This window comes from Anser brachyrhynchus, assembly GCF_964034855.1.
Source record: "Anser brachyrhynchus genome assembly, chromosome: 5".
Taxonomy (NCBI): Eukaryota; Metazoa; Chordata; class Aves; order Anseriformes; family Anatidae; genus Anser; species Anser brachyrhynchus.
Window position 1 is genome coordinate 10,185,514 of NC_137699.1, and position 18,196 is coordinate 10,203,709.

Genomic DNA, 18,196 nt, shown 5'->3' on the forward strand with positions numbered 1-18,196 from the left:
TTATCATCATTGGTGAAACACAACAACCCATGTATTTAAACTGAATGATCCTCATATCACTTGGAATTCACTTGTTTTTTCTTGGTTAGCAGCAAGATTACGGTAGCTGTAAAATTCTCTGTTAATACAAAAAGGAGAAAGGTCACAAGAAGAATTACCCTCAGAACTGTGAGGTGGTGATCCAAATATCAATGTGCTTGACAGGAGACAAATTAAATGAAGCAGAGGTGAGATTTGAATGGCAACAAAAAAAAGTTTTGCAAGTTGTTGTGAACTTAAATTATAGGCTGACAAATTGAGAACAGGACCAAGTACCATAGTTAAAGTAGTCCCATTTTCCCATTCTCAGCCAGAACACTTGCAGGTTTACTATACAGCCAAACCCTGAAATTCAGGTCAAGGCTAATCTACATCTCTGCTTTCCCTTTCCCAACCTCCTCAGACTCCCACCTTTCTGAAAAGTCTCGTCTGGTTACAACCAAAGAAGCATCCAATAGATTAACCAACCAGAGCAATTTCAAGTCATTTCAGTATTACAGTCATCCCAGCAGCAGCTAAAAACAGCGCTTGAATTCAATCTGTTAATTCAGTTGTCATTTGGGAGCAAAAACATTTGGAACTGCACAGTAACCAAATAGACTCCATATTTATGAAGTTAATCTATTGACAGTGGGAGCGCTTCAGGTTTTATCCCATTTGTTTTATAACTGGGCACAGAGACAGATTCACTCTCAAGTCCAATGACATTGTGGGAATAGTTTAAAAGTTATTAAGAGATGCAGACTTGCACAGATCTGTAACAAGATTTCTTGGACAACAAAGCTAGAAAAACCTCTTTCTTGCTTTTTCTTTTGTTCTTTCTTTCTGCAAGTTGTAGCTACAGAGCATTTCAAGGAATTAGCTATGTCAGCACATTTAAGTTACTTCAGAGAAACCACGGAGAATCATGTTCACTTGGGTGCAGACGGCACAGCCCATCAACAATTGCAGCATGGTAGCTCAGAGAACTAATAACTCAAACCAGCTTCACTGCTGCAGGACAAGCTTTGAAAGCCTTTAAAAATTGGAGAACGTTATGTAATTTACATTCTGTATTCTTTGAAAACTGTCTCAGTCATTTACTACTTAACAATTACTAAGTTTGAGCATTTACACTGTTAGTATTTTGATGGGCTGCTTTTTAATTACAGCAGAAAGGATCAAAAAGTAACAGTCATTTATTACAACAGCACTCGAACTGACAAAGCAAGTTTCTTTGGTACGGCATTACAGCTTATAAAAATGCTGAGATCCCTCTAACAGTCTTAATTGAAAATGCAGAGTAAACATACTTAAAAAGTATTTTTAATTACAAGGAGCTCAGATTACATATGCTTTATTATTATTATTAGCTGAGCAATTACTTGAGAATTCAGCAAGTTAAAAGCACCACAAAAAATATGTTTTATGATCCACAACAGTGTATCATGTATTAAAGAAACAAATGCTGCAGCAAAATATGACTTCTACAGTCAGAAACATCTATTGAAAGTTAACTATGAAGTTTTAAAATACAAGCCCATGCAAGCCTGGCTGAACACCCTTTGAATCAGAGGTGAATCTGTTTCATGGGCTAGTAAGTTCTCCATGCAGTAGAAGATGAGTATTTTTTATTACAAGATGAAACTGTTTTGTTTGTTTTGTTTAAAGGCCCTTGAAAAAGTATCAACCAACGTCAAGTTTTATCCAAGCTATTAGGTGAACATAATACGCTTTAAGGATAACTTCAGCTAACAACTAATATGCCAACTACGCTAAATTTACTACTTTGACATTTCCATTTTTGGAAGCTTTTCTTACATAAGGGTTGAGGGTGCTTAAAGAAGTCTTGAAATACGCCCTTTTAAATCATATCTTCAAAGTTTGATATTTAAATACTGTAAACACATTAGCACATTGTTCCTCATTACATAGTAGAACATTTGTAATCAATTCTGTTACTTGACATAGCATTTCCATTGTAAATCCCTATTACTATCTGAGGATTATTTCACACCTTTTTCATGAAATTCCTGGCAATAGAGATCAACATTTGACCTTGAGTGAATGCAAAGCTACTTGGAGACAGTTTGAGACTGCACTTAAACTTCGAGATGGGTGAAGAGTGCAAAGAACTAAAACAACTTCAAACTCTCCAAATATGCATATTAACCTGTACGATTCCATGAGTCTAGAGGAACAGATCATAATGCAGAATTTCCAAAATTTCATTGGCTGTTTTCAGAAATAACCAGCCTTCAAAGAATATACAAGTAGCAGCATTGTGCTGTCAGAGTTTTATTTAGACACTCTGAATTTTATTTAGACAATATATTCTAAGAGGAGGTAGAAGATATTTTCATTAGTAAAATTATGCTATACTGCTCTGCCTTTACAATTATATCTGTGCAGGCCTCCCAGTATAAAGGTCATAATGCTTAACTTTCAGTCATTAATGTCCACATAAAGAGCTCACTAGGAATGATTTTGCCAGCTCTGGAAACTCATCAAAAAAAAAAAAGGAAAACTACAACAAAAAAACGGCAACTCACTCCATGAGTTGAAATAGTTGCAAACCCATTCTGCATATTGCTATGGATGTTCATATCAGCATGTTTCTCAATCTCAGTATTGAGAGGCTTCTCTTCCCTTCAATGCTTTTCTATAATTGAGAGAGTCAGTACCTTCATCATTCTATTGCTATTTCAGTTTTTATATAACGAGTAAAAGTACTGCGTATTGGAACTGAAGTCACATTCTAGAAATTCACAGGAATACAAGGAAAGTTCTCTCTAATTGTTTACAATAAATAATCTTGCTCAAGGCAATATGATGAAATTTATACTTTCAGATTGATGCTCTAAGAAAACCTGGCCAAATCCTTAGGTACTGCAGTAGCAGCAGTCTAAATTAACGGTTGAAGAACAGGTCAGAGTCCTTTTTTCATCTAAGATAATGGTAGCAAAGCTCTTCTGCTTTGCTCTGTCAGTGCCTTATCTTACTCTTACCCTCCTCCCACTACTAAGTTTTTAGTAGAGGTAGGAAAAAAATAAAAAATTAATAGTGCACCAATTCTCCACCACCACCCGCCCTTTTCATTGTTTCCATTCCCTCCCATCTCTATGATGGAAATAGCTGTTAGAAACAAGGCAGGAATTACAGTAATTAGAAGGATTACCATTTCAGCCTAGCAAATATTCAGCATACTATAAACATAAAAATCAACTGTTACCCAATACATGCTGAGCTTCAGAAGTAATTATCTCCAAGCTCTTTTTCTCTCGACCTTCCTGCATTACCTCATGACAGGGTGGTGACAAAATTATATCAATCTTATTTCATATCATCTTGGGCAACAACAATGTAAAAACAGATAGAAAACTTCATTCCAACAATCTGGACAGGGATGAATAAGAGTCAGAAGGTAATTAAAACTAAACAGGAGAAAATATCAGTAAGAATTTTTAAGTTTTTCATCTGCAGGCTACTTTTCCTTCATTTAGTTTTGAAACGTGGCTGTTAACCTACCAACATTTTCCCTCCAATTCTTATTTACATAGAACACACACAGCACATATACATGGAAATATAAGCTGTGTCATTAAGAGGAGGCTTAAGCATTACTAAAAATGAAGAATTAAATTACTTGGAATTTCATGTTTAGAGCTGATTAAAAAAACTGAAACTATTAGTATTAAATACCAAATGACTTATTCATCTTCTCAAAGATTAGCCAGTGGTAATTCCAGTTCAAAATCAATATATAATTCCTTTATCAATGTACCTATTTAACACAGAGAAATAGGTTATTATGTTTAAAAATAAAACAAACTGCATACAGATTTATACAGTCATACTATGAAATCAGCCAATCAATCACTACAAGTTCCTGATGATGGAATACTATTAATAAATATTACAACAGCTGAAGTGTGTAAGTCTGAGCATTGAAGAAGTCAGAGGACTGACAGCAGCTATGTCACAAAAAAGATTTTAGCTTGATCCAAATCAGAGGAGCTGCACATCTGATCATCCTCTTGCTTCATCTCCCTTCATCGAGAACTATCATATGATCCTAACATAACACAGTACAGACATCTTTTCAGATGGAGCTCACACTGGCAGATTTATGCTTTGTTCTAATTCACAATTGGTCATAAAGCAATGCTAGAGTAATCATCAGACTTGTTAAGGAGAACTTTATAGGCAAGAACTTATCTCTTAGTTTTTCTCTCAATATTCAAGCCAAAGCCCCAGAGAGGATTCAGACTCATGACAATCACTAACTTGATGACAGCTTCTCCCTGTGTACAGGGTGTACTAAATCACTGGTTAAAGCAGCTACCTGCATAGATTCACAACTAAATCTTCTGACCTACAGTATTTTGCTCACTGAGTTTTGAGCTATACAGAAAGGAAAATGAAAGCAAAAATAAAGACTTGGAAAAAAAATCATTTGGTTTTGTTTTTTTCCCTGCAAGCACATCATGCCATGTGCAAAATGATACAGATGGAAATTCATTCCAACTGCAGAACCTTAGGACCTGGGGACTTGTATCTGCTTCACATGACTGCAAACAAATTCAAGGAAATAAAAAGCGTTCAGAACTGAAACACATGTATCAAAAAACATATACAAGTAAATCAGGGCCTAATATGTATTCTTTTCCTTCTGGTTCTTCAAGGAAACATTCATTTCATTAAAAAAAAAGCTCAATAGTTAGCCATTTTTTCCACCAACAGGCTTGCATTAAAGCCACTTGCATAAAGCAACAGACCTTCCAGAGCTGAAAGCAACCAACACCTCTTGAGGCTACTGTTCCACAAGCAGAATACTGTTTGCAACGTTCTGCAAAAGACAGTTCTGCAGTCATTTTTAATACAGCAGAATTCTTGTGAAAAAACACCATCTTGGATTTGGCAGATTGTTTTGCACCAACTCTTGTATACAGCCATGTAACCGAATAAAAGGAAAAAGCACACTGGTTCCTGTTTCTTCAGCAGCTGGATTAACATCAAAAGATATTTATATGCAGTTTGGTCAATAACGCAGTGTTATATGGATGCAGGTATTGCAAAGGATGAGTTCTACAATATTTTCTTTTGCATTTGTACAATATACAACACTAGTTCCTTCTATACAGTGAAGAAATTCTCTACCTATTTAGGACACATCACAACCTCTTTTATTAGATTGTTATGATCTGTCACTCCCAACTATTTTTTTGTTGGGAAACAAAGATGGGTCTCCTGTCTCATTGGGAGAAGAGCACCTGGTGTCCAAATAATTATTTTGCTTTCTATTACCACCCTGTCCATTTTCAAGTGATCCACTTACAAATCCCAGTAATTTCCAGTTTGTCTGATTAGCATTTGACAATTTTCATACAGCTCCCTGCTGTTCAAGCCTAAGCAATCATTTTTGCCACTGAGGAGCTCCCCTTTCTGTAAGTGAATTACAGGCTTTGCTTCAGACAATGTAGAACAAGAGGAAAAAATCCTGTCTTTAAGTCTAATTATATACTTTTCGTGCTATAAGAGTTTTTGTTCCTCCTATATTGGGCATTCATATAATGAAGAGCAAGGTGAAGGAGTATCATCCAGAAAAATCCTCCTTCCATCTTCTACAAAGCCATTTTCACATATTCCTTCAGCACCCTCATTCCTAATGAGCGATAATGACATTTAGATTCATTTTGTTTATAAACACTAATAGGACTGTAGCTCAAGTGCTGCCATAGCATACAGGAAAAACTTTACCTTCTCAGCCTCCTAGAATATTCTTTAGTATACAGTCTGCAAATGCAGTGTGATTTTTTTTCCCCACCTACTTGTTTCTCATACTGTCTCCACTTTCTTAAATATCCTGGTTTTCCTCAGTTGGTTCTTTACAGGAAGAATTCTGATTATTCATCTAACGTAACTTCAGCAGTAATGTGAACTTGATCATAGGCTTTCTTGGTGATACAAAATGACCTGCTCACAAGGCCTTTTCTTTCTGTGCAATTTCTTCTGGACTCAAGACCTTACTTTCTGCAGTAACCTAAACTGCCAACAAGCTAAGAGGAGGTACACAAAAACAATTTAAAGTTACTTAACATTGTATAGCTCACTTCTGATTACTCTGATTATTTTTTTTCCTAAGTATTATTGCACTACTTCAAAAAGAGATCCTGGCCTTTTTTTTTTTTATTATTTTATTTTTTTAGGACCAGTTGAGGCCCTGGAGCAGCTTGCCCAGAAAAGCTGTGAATGTCCCATCCCTGGAGGGTTTCAAGGCCAGATGGGTCCAACCTGGTCTAGTACAAGGTATCCCTGCCCATAACAGGCAGTTGGAACCAGATGGTCCTTCAAGGTCCCTTCTAATCCAAGAGACTCCAGGATTGTTATTCTGCTGCCTGAACATCATCACAGAATACGACCATTAGTACCCACATATCACTATTTTACCATCCATAAAAAAAAAACCTACTCAAACAACTACAGGGCAGGGAGAACCTACAGATGAGAAGTTCCACAAACGTCTGCAACAAAAGAGCTATCTGGGAGGGAGAAACCTTCATGATAAACATCTACTGGTTAATTCCTTCCCCTCCCACAACTGAAGTAATTTGTTCAATAAATAAAACCATAACACTTGCAAAGTCCCACTTGGCATCGTTCTGAGTCATAGGTAATAAAGCAGAACTTAACACAAAATCTATCAAGACTTTTTACAACAAGCAAAGCACATTCACTAAGTAAATACCATAAAATGCCATGAGTTCCCACAGACCTTCCTTTAAGGCAGGCACCAGTAGTGCCACTACGCACAGTTGAATGCCCCCAGGAGGAGTAAAAATGGAGAACTCTATACCCAGTTGCAACCTGAGGCAGATGCAGGGGTATCACTGCTTGCCAAACACAGCTTTCAGAGATAAGAACCTGAACATACGTGCAGAAGGTGTAAACTACTGAGTACCCTTACCTTCATAAGCACGCTATACCTAACAAATTTCATTTAGGTGCCAAAATGAAATGCAACGGTATTTTGAAGGTGTCTTGATCTGCTTTCTTAGCTGGAATGAAACAGTAGGACTCCCCGATTTTGAAACCTTCTTACTGATTTATAACTAAGAAGAAATCTACTTAATGATTTGTTGTTTTGCATTTCCATCCAATAGGAATTTTCTGGGAAGTTTTCTGAACACTATGACCTTGAAAAATATTTTCTCTTACTGAAGCAGCACTGCATCTCAGAAAATGTCTATTTTAATACTTAATTATAAGCAGGGTTCTAGAAATAGTATGTCTCATTTATGAACCTGATTACAAGAACAAAAATTTTCATCCTAATTTTGACTCCATATGCTGGTATTTTGAATGTTTAACAGTCAAGCCTTCTGAAGCAAGCATATAAAACAAAACAATTGATTCATAGAAGAATCCATACCAATAAAGTGATACCTGAAAAACTGTAGCTACAACTTGGGTGGACAGATGTTGCACTTCAGTAGTTTCAATTCATCATTAAATACTGACGTTGTATTTAACTCGATATTTTAATTCATTTTAGAATAATGGGTTCTTTCTTAACTTGAACAAAAAATCATTTTTAATATATTTTAGTGAAATATATGGTTTAACAAACAAGATCTGAATAAGAGTAGTATTAAGCATATATACCATGCCAAAACTGCAACTGGTTTTACCATACCAGCACATACGAAGGAATTCAGATACGTAGCTAGAAAGATAGGGTTCAAGCAAGGCAAAGGCAGCACTCTGAGCACATGACCAACAATAAAGGCAAACATCACGGTGTTTTTTCTGCATATTGAGGAACCAGGAACTAGCTCTCAAAAACCACATTGTACTTGGCTACCAAGTGACATTACCTATGGTAGTACTAACATGTATTGCTCAAGAGCCTTCAGGAAATTTACACATGCCCCCTACTCAAAGCAATAGTGTAGGCCCCTCTGTGCACTGATATCCCATCCCTCCCCCTAGCTACCCCTCCCCATTTTTTTTTCCTCCAAGCCCTGAGCACTGTCTATCTTATGATCCTTGGCACTCAGCCAGCAACACAGTTCTGAAGGGATTAAACTTCCCATCCAACTCAGTTTGGCCAAAATGTGCTTTTAGATACACAGTCACCAACATCAGCAGGGTTAGAGCTCACCAGCGTCACTCTGGAGCACACCATCAGCTGCACATCCCTCCAGGCACCATCAGATCAGGAACCTGAAAAGCAGAGAATGAAGGGGCTCAATACCTCAACAGATTCAGCTTCGGTAATGAAGGGATTTGATTCCTTCAGCAAGACCATTTACTTCACAAGACTTGATGCATCAGAGTTCAGCAGTAGGCCCACATCTTTTTATACCCCCCTGCCACCCAAAAAGAAGAGCACACTTCAAGCCTTGGATCACATTTTAACAGTTAAATAATGCTGGCTAAGCTTTTATCCCTTTCTATTTTGAAAGGAAGTGAACGTAAGTCATTCTGATAGAAAAGAAAAAGTTGGGCTCATATACTTTAATACCCATACTAGAACTTGCCTGTATGATACAAAGGGGATTGCTTCACACAGTGGAGCTGATAATTGTTTTGCCAAGGCCCAATCAAAGCAGCAGTCAAAAAGAACCAGGCTTTATCAGGTCACACAGGTATTAATCCTCATTTTCTGACCATATTGGCATAAGCACAATGTAAGGAAAATAAATCTTAGTTACTTTCCCACTGCAACCCAAGTTACAACCAAGCCCTTTAGCTTACACAAATGTATTTAGCTATAGGGTTTGACAATATAGTTCAAAGTATTTTTTAATGGTTCAGCAATCGAGTTCTTAAGTGTGCTCACTTCATGATCTGCTGCTGTTAACCTAAGCCTAATTGGAGATGTACATCAAGCATAACAACAAGGGGCAGTCATCATTCATTTCAACAGCCATAGCAGGTCACTTCACTGAACACCTTTGAATCTAGATTTTTAGCACACAGGAGAGGATACCAACAGCAAGTAAGACACAAATACAGAAATTCTCTGAATGAAAACCACAAAGCAATATATACATTTATAAGTATTTTTTTCCTCTTGGATATTTGAAATAGATGCATGTAATTTAGTCACTGAATTATGCCCCATGACACTGGCTTTTAAGAACTATTCCAGGTACTGAAATAAGCATTGCACTTGAATATTATGCTGGTAAAAGTCAATGCCCCTCAATGATTCCTATACATCACCAGTAATATCTACCTAATTTTTCCCATGTTTGTTTAAAAGAAATCAGTATTCCATGTATTTTCTTTATCTGTCACTTCCCTTATTCTGGTTTCTTGTTAGCTTGTATTTCAGAAGGCAAAGGTCAGAATCTCAGCCATATTCTTAAGTGTAAATCAGAGTAGGTTAATTCTTCTGAATAAGTTCAGCACAATAAACCTTGACATTAAATACAGACTGAAGGTCAGGGTTACGTACTCAACTAGTGAAAAGTTATATTATCAGAGATGGAAGTGTCTCAAGAGCCACTCATGAAAAGAGAATTGTGAGCAATATTTCTGCACTAGTAAGGTAAACATCACTGAAAAGTTGTTCAATCACAATTTCATTGGAAAAGCATCTTTTAGACTAAGTACCTACCAGAAGTTTTCAAACTAACAAATTATTTTCTGATGAATACTAAAGGAATTAAACTTCAGAGCTGTATGCTTATAAACTGCATTTCAGCGTGACATGCTTGTTTTCTAAGTGTAATATTACTAAGTTGTATTGTTTATTTAACTACACAATGCAAAGAAGTTGCAAGCCTAAAATATTTCTCCCTTCTCTTAGTTTTGAGAAAACAGTGCTTCAGGAGCCTCAGGATACACATGTGAAAGACTGACTCATTGAACAGAAATGTCATTCATTCTATTTACACCATTTTTGAATGAAACCATCTACAATCTCTTAACGGGAAAATAAAGCATGTCTTCCTTTCCATCAGGATACACTGGTTACTTCTAGTCATTAGATCAGCCAATTGTACTTTTTTTGTGGTGAAAGTTTTACTTTCCATCTGTTGTGCTTTTGCCTGCTAAAAACATCTTGCATCTATTCAGGATGAAGTATCAATGGTCCATATTGGATCACAGAAAGGGCAAAATGACCAAAATTTTTCTGACTTCAGACCGGGGTGGGAGGTGGAGGTGGATGGTGTCAATTTGCTGAGACAGAAAGAACACACCATTGCAATACAACTTGATGTTTTATCTAACATGGTAGCTCATTCTTTCATGAAATGAAACTTTCATTCATTGTTCTCTAAAATCTAAGTTAACCTCACAAAAGTTTTTTTTTTTTTTAAAGAGCAGTCCTAAAGTAGCAATGTTTAACTTCTTCCAACTACGTTCAAAAATATCCAGTGACTTGTTTTCACCTGCAACCTATGTTCAGTTTATACCTATTCTTGATGTCTGGGGAGATGATACTTTAGGCATTAGTAAAACTTCTTAGACACTTCATAAAGAAGTAATACATCAGAATCAGCTGCAACAGCATGGCAAAAGTGTGATCCTGCCACATCTCACAACCCAAGAATCTGGGAAACTTCTATGTTTGAATTACATTTTGTTGTTCAGTCAAGCCTCATTCTCAGTCCCCGTGAGACTTATTAGTCCATTACCTAGATTACATCAGTGACTACCATGCTGCCAGTAAACATCTTTTTCAGATAATAAAAAGAATTCTTGGTCATTTTCATTAGTGATCGTATGACCTCCACTGACCAGTGCTCATCTCAGGGCACTGCTAAGTTTCAACTGGAGCTACGATAGCACCTGAAAAAGCTGACTATCACATTTCCTCGTCAAACTGGGAACCGGCCTAGCTCCATTTCCATTATATAGTCCCTTCAAATACGTGTACATTTGTGAGATGCCAATCTTCTCTCTAGACTAAACAGTCCCAGCTCTCACTCCTAAGAGCTTCTCCAGCCCCTTAACCATTCCAATGGCCCTTCACTAGGCTCTCCTCATTAGCTCTATCTTTCTCATGTACTGAGGAGCCCTGAACAGAAGGCTCTGCGTCTTCAACGTGGTTGAGTAGAGAGGAAGGACTACCTCCCTCGACCTGCTGGCAACACTCCTAAAGCAGACCAATACCATTCAGCCTCCTTTGTTGGAAGGGTACATTGTATGATTCAACTTCTTGAAATATTACCCACCTTTTTTCTTTGTGAATGCCTATACGCTATCTTAAGGCTTCCTCAACAACCAGGAAAAATAGATCATTTCAAGTCCCTCCAAGCAAAATAATTAGTCTAAACCTCACCAAATAATGCACGTATTTATATTTATCAGTAAGATATGGGTGATACATATATTTGAACCAAACACAAAGCAGCCTTCTTGACCAAAACCTATGAACAGTAGAGCAATTTCTCCCTGATTTCATCTTTTTATCAGCATGTACACTTCAATACTACGCTATTCCATAGCACCATGAGATTGATCTACATAAAAGAATGTTAGACATATCATTACTGTCCTAGACTATCTTCACAAAATTAGAGTGACAGAACATGAACATACTTTATATACTACACAGCTAGGTAAGAGGAAATGTAGGAAACCTATACATTTTAAAACAATAAATGGAAACAAGAGGATTTAAACTATTTGTTTTGCAACATTTGCTTGATAATTTTATATATATATATTTACATATATATATAGCCAAGACTGCATGGTCTTCATGGTTTTTTTTTTTTTTTTTTTACTATTAAACCAACAGTTCCATTTGCTTCTTTTGACATTAGTTCCTACCCTAAATTGACAGTGATTTTTGCCAACACTGATGGGTCTGAATATATTTTCTTTTGGCTAGGTAACAGGGAATAGTAAATACCAGATACATTTATTTTTATATAAATATATAACTCTTGCTTCTTGTTAAGCATGTGCACAGATAAGAATAGAGCTATTGCTAAGAAATCTGAAACATTCTCAATTTAAGAACATCTTAAGACTTGACACCCAGCTATTCTCTTCTTTATCAAAGAAAAATAAATCACATTAGAAGCTTGGTACAAATGATGTGTTCAGAGAGAAACAACACTATGACAGACCCTGCTGGAGAGCACTGTGAAGCACTTTGGTCTCAGTATACAATGCAGTTAGAGCCATGACTGCACTGTGTATCCAAGTTACCTTATAAACTGACGACATCTGGACTACAATCATGTCTCAAAATCAGCTGTTATACAACACAATTGTACAAGGCGTACCATAAGTATTAACTGTTGGCCACAGAGGCAAATCAGCATATACAAGCAGTTCATTATCCCCCAAGAAGTATCATCTACTTATACACACACGCTGATGTCTATTCTTTTCTCAGTAATTTGCCAAAATCTTGTTTTCAAAGAGCAGATCTCCTGTAATATCGGATGCAGTGGAGATTAGATTTTTATATATTTATTCACTTACTAATTAGGACAGTGTACCTGCTAGCTCCATATCCTCGGCTAGCAGCCTTGCTATTTAATGAAGGGCTGTGCTCTTAAATTGAGGAAAGCTAGGAGCCAGCCAAAGAATGATTACGTGAAAGATGTGCTAAGGTTATTAAACTGCCTGAAAATGCTCATCTGCTCTACAAACACCTTGAAAGCTCCAAGAAATTCTGATGTTCTCTACCATAGATAGAGTAGTGCTTCACTGAATAGCTACAGCCATCTACCATGGTATTATCACACATAGCTCCTTTCAAAAGTCACAGTTAAGGAAAATTTAATAATAATAATAATAATAAATAATTAAATAATTAAATAATAATTTAAGACTTCTTGGCCATCTTTCTGAACACATTTTGCGACATGGCTTCACTTCACAATTGCCTTGCTTGTGACCTCTAGGTTCTGTCACTACAATATGCTCTACTTGGGGCCAGAGTTAAATAACATTCACATGTTCCAACGTGAGTTACCATTAAAACAGCTCCCGGGGTTATGTCACGATGGCCACATTGCGTAACCCGTGCTCTTAAAGAATCGTACTGAAATACAGAGAACTGAAGCATCCATGTAAAGCATGGAATACTGCCTTCCTCACAGTGATTCAGATCACTGCTGTCAGCTACTCCCCCCATCTTACACCATGATCTTAAAACAAGACCACATTTGAAGTACTTACTTTCCCAATAGGAGGCAAGAACAACAGACTTTCTGCTTTTTTGTAGAAAACTTGGTAACTCTTTGAGCCTTGCCTGCACCACACCATCAGCTCAAGTTTTTCAGCATTGCTGACAAATCAAAAAAGACTCAGATTAAATTTTAGTTTGAAATACATGGGAAGAATTGAGAAGCCTGTAGCCACTCTTTTATAGACAGATGGTTCTATTCATACCGTAGTACATCAGAAATAGAGGAGCAAAAAAATATGCACCAGAAAAAGCAACCCTGTGTAACTGCAAAAGAGAGACAAAACTCTCTAGCTCGTCCATTCCTAAACATCCATCCACCTAATAAGTAATGCACCCAAGGAATAGGCATGTCAGGTGTTTCCCATCTGGAACAAGAGTGAGATGTAACTGATGCAATTAAGCCTTACTAAAAGATATAAATGCAGCTTTCTCTATAGCTTATCTTCAAGATAGGCAGTAGCCCATTCAACTAGGAATGCTTTACACAATCGTTAGCTTTCTGTTAGCTTTCAAAGCCTTTATTTATTGTCTGTAGGAGTAGGTGATAATTTAAAAATACGTTACTTCTTGAGTTGTTAGACTACACTACATGTTTCCTTCTGGTAGTCAGAACTTGGAAATTTAAGTCCAAATACCACATAAATACAAACTAATTATTTTAATACAAGCAAGTCTCAGAGTATATGTTGTTTGCATACCTGAGATAAACTTTTTTTTTTTAACTGCAGCAAGCCACACTGCTCCATGCTGCAGTCAGGTTATAGACAGAACCAACAGGATTTTATCAGGAGTGACAGCCAACTGGAACCCTGGATAAGAGCTGCAATGCCTCTCAAAACGCAGCCTGCAGATATTAGAAACAGGACCACAGAAATAATTATGGGATAGTGCACTAGCAAAATACACCATAATTTCCATAAATTTTAATCAGTCTAACTTACTCAGCACAACTGTAACTACAGAGGCAAAGCTTGTAACAAGATTTCATCAATGTGCTTTTTTTTGTTGTTGTTGTTCAAACTAATAGCACTTCTCTGTTGAGTTGTTTAAATTAGATATGGTGTTCTATGTATACGTAGGGTTGTTTTTTTTTTTGTGTGTGTTAGTCAGAACATACGAACCCCCATACAAAAGACAACTCTATTACCCCCAGTCTAATGACTTTTCTTTTTGTTTTGTCCATGGAGTTCCTTCCCCCCCCACCCCCCCCCCCCCCAACAGGTTTCCAATTCTTAGCAATCTACCATATTTAGTCCCTCTAAAGTGAGGATTGTCATGCTTCAAAGAATAAGAAGAAAACAAAATGAGGAGAAACCTTACCAAGCACTTCAACAAAGCTTTTGGGGGTGGTTCACTGCTACAGTTGATATAAATAAATTAATGTCCTTAATCTTAGATAGAATTACACACTGGTTCTCAAATGCTTAGTAACTCTTTTCACCTAACAGCTATCTACAGGAGTAGTACTTCCTAGGATATTCCATATTTGAAAATATCATTTAAATATTTTGTAGCAGAAAACACTTTTGTAGCACATTTGTGGTTACCTAGTGAGAGTGATTATACTGTCTGATTTTCCTCCACATTTACTTCTGCATTAATTATATTTCCTAGTCTCCTCCACGTCTAACTTGAATCCTGACTGAGTATCTGAGTGTGGAGAAATTAATTCAGTTTCATTTCAGTGTAAGTACTGTGGTGGTTTTACTCGGGTGGGCAGCCGAGCTCCACCACAACCACTCTCTCACTCCCCCTCCTCAAAGAGGAACAGGGAGAAAATGCGATGAAAAGGGCTCAAGGGTTGAGATAAGGACGAGGAGATCGCGCAGTAATTATTGTGATGGGCAAAACAGACTCTGCATAGGGAGATAGTAAGATTTATTGCCTATTACTAACAAGCTAGAGAAGCGAGAAACAAAGGAAAGAAACCAAAAGCACCTTCCCCCCCATCCACCCTCTTCCACCTCCTCCTGCCCGAGCGGCGCAGGGGAACGGGGGTTATGGTCAGTCTATAGCACTTCTTCTCTGCTGCTCCTTCTCGGTCACTCTCGTCCCCTGTGCTGTGGGGTCCCACCCACGGGATGCAATCCTTGATGAACTGATCCGGCATGGGCTGCCCACAGGCAGCAGCTCTTCAAGAACTGCTCCAGATACGGGTCCATCCCTCAGGAGCGAACTGCTCCAACCTGGATCCCCCACGGGCAGCAGCTCCTGCCAGGTCACCTGCTCCTGCGTGGGCTCCTCTCCACGGGCTACAGGTCCGGCCCGGAATCTACTCCAGCAGGGGTCTTCCACAGGCCACAGCCTCCATCAGTGCAGGTCCATCTGCTCCACCGTGGTACTCCATGGGCTGCAGGGGGACAGCCTGCTTCACCATGGTCCTCACCACAAGCCGCAGGGGACTTCTGCTCCGGTGCCTGGAGCACCTCTCCCCCTCCTTCTTCACTGACCTTGGTGCCTCCAAGGCTGTTCCTCACTCCTCTCACTCTCCCAGCTGCTGTGTGGCACAGTGTTTTTTTCCCCATCTTAAATAAGCTCTCATAGAGGCACAAAACAACATCACTTATTGGCTCAGCTCTGGTCAGCAGTGGGACCCTTACCAAACATGGGGCAGCTTCTAGATCCTTCTCACAGAAGCCACCCCTACGGCCCCCTGCTACCAAAACCTTGCCATGTAAACCCCCTGCAGTACACTCTATGAGCTCTTTTGTTTTTGTTCACATACTCAAGATGTTCCGATAGGAATAATAAAATACCAGTTATTTCTTCACAGTTCAAAATCCCTTGTTATTGTTCAGATCTTGCTGTTTTTGATATTGAAGACAGCTACTGACGAGAAAATATACACCCTTTATAAGTGATGCTTCACCACATAGTTCACACATTTACTGCTCTTACTCTAAATACAAGAGATTCTGCTCACACTTGAACAGCAGCTTGATTTCACCCACTTAATCTGGGATGGTACCCATGCAAGTAGAAGGGGAGTCAAGATAAAGATGGATTATTATGTATAATCCTAGTCTCAAGCATTTATCTTCCATTCAGTACAATTCTTGATCTACACCACATTAGAATTTCAATATTGTTGCTGAACATAACTTCTTCTACGTGCTTGTTGAACACAGACTTTGTTAAAATTTCTTATCTTCTGAAACTGGTGTTTCTCTTTCCATTTGTAGGTGCCATGGATACTTACAGTTTGTTTCTTAAAGAAAAACATAAGACAGACAGACACAAACTACTGCGATGGAAGCACCGCCTTACTTGTTTTTAACACCACACAGTATAAGCTCTAAGCAAACAGCAAAAACCTGGTACTTTCATAACATCCCCTTCAGCTTTTAAGACAAGGTTGGTTATCGTTTGAAGACAGTGAAATTCATGCTTTGTGACTAGGCCTCACCTCTTTCTTTAAGGATTTCAAGAATATTTTAACACCTTTTCTTATCGCTTGGACTTCCTGACTGCTCTCTAGCTCAACAAAAGCCCTTGTGAGCCAAACACACACATTTTACAGGGATTCCAGCAAGCCCAGCAACACAGGCTGTATTCCGACACCCTACACAAAAGCACCACCTCAGCTGAGGCCTCCCCGCCCTGAGGGAAGGCCACACACACCAGAGAAGGCACGACGGCCACACTGCAGGCACCTTGGTAGACAGAGCTTTTCATGCTGCCCTTGCAGCTCACTATTGAGATGACAGCCCCAGACCATGACTCCCTCATTTCATTTGTTCAAAAACATCCCTCTGTCATTTGTTACTCTTCACAACCTTACAGCATAAGCACTGTAACATTTTTTAGAAACCTACCTCTGACTGGTTTGCTGACCACACACAGCCTTCCAGAGCCCTACCAGAGATGGAGAATTTACTCTGGCAAAATAAATAAATAAATAAATAAAATAAAAAAATCAAAGAGGATTGCAGCACTATCCTATACACTCTCTCCCACAAAAATCCCCCTTTCTGCTGACAACTTGCAGAAACACACCTTCCTGTGATGATCCATTAAAAACTGACGTGGAAATGTGCCACAGGTGTGGTGCCAGCCCAGCAGGCAAGGCCCCACCTGCAGCCTGCCGCATCAGCCTGTCCACGGCCCTGCACTGGGCCTCCAGCTGCCCCTGCCTCAGTCATTCCCTCTTCTGATCATCTTTTCACCCTAACAAGGCAAATCACTGACCGTAACCCAGCTACTGCCACCGATTTTTCGCTGGCATGGCTGGCAGCCCAGCATGTGGGACACCAGCCCTGGCAGCAGCGGGAAGCAGGAAGCCTGTGTTAGGAAATAAGAATATGTTTTGAAAGAACACCAGAAATTACACAGCTGTGGTGGTATCAATGCTATCCGCTACCTGTCAAATGCTATTATTCTAGAGATGCTTCTTCTAGGGAGCAGAGGTTATCAAATGAGTAGTAAAAAGGGTAACCTGACAAGGAGATCACACAGCAGCTGGGGATGCTCACCCCTTTCCCTGCCAGCCCTTTCCTGTGAGAGTGCTCGCGGCATCACGTCAGGCTCCAGAAAGGACATCCACAGTTCCTCAGAGGATAATTTATGTTATTGTTATACTGAAACTAGGAATGACACTAAAGCGACTGCAAGGAAGGAAAATGTGTTGATCTTGCTTGTGATCAACTGGCTTTGCTGTCTCAGCTGAATCTCCAGGCTAAGGTGCCCCCGGTGTGAGAAGCACTCTGCAGCCAATAACACAGGCAAGGATCTCAATGAAGTAGCATTTTTATTTGCAATTGCAATGGCAGGCATCCTGCAAGCAGAAGCACAGAGCAAAAGTATATCATAACCTTATATTCCCTGTTGCCCAACACTTACTTTGTCCTGTTTCCTCATTAGCTGAGTACTATGGGTTCACAAACTACTCAACGCTTATTACTATACCATATATGTACAAATTTATTTGATCTACCGTTAATTTCTCCTTTTCCTTTTTCTTTCTTTTTTTTTTTTTTCCTTCTCTCATGACTAGAGGGCCCGTGGTTGTTA

General features: G+C 38.7%; 1 protein-coding gene across 5 annotated transcripts in view; it reads right to left on the minus strand.

Annotated features, from left to right (window-relative positions):
- The window catches only part of LUZP2 (leucine zipper protein 2), a 345,602-nt gene that overhangs the window by 236,361 nt on the left and 91,045 nt on the right, over positions 1-18,196 (minus strand). For 2 of the 5 annotated variants that reach the window (XM_080593098.1, XM_080593096.1), the window contains exons 1-2: positions 17,002-17,172; positions 8,183-8,244 (exon numbers count right to left, since the gene is read on the minus strand). The gene's annotated coding sequence lies outside the window, so the exon portion shown is untranslated. Of the gene's footprint in view, positions 1-8,182; positions 8,245-13,884; positions 14,031-17,001; positions 17,180-18,196 lie in introns of those variants that run through there. The other 3 variants (XM_080593094.1, XM_080593097.1, XM_080593093.1) reach the window with 2 other exon arrangements.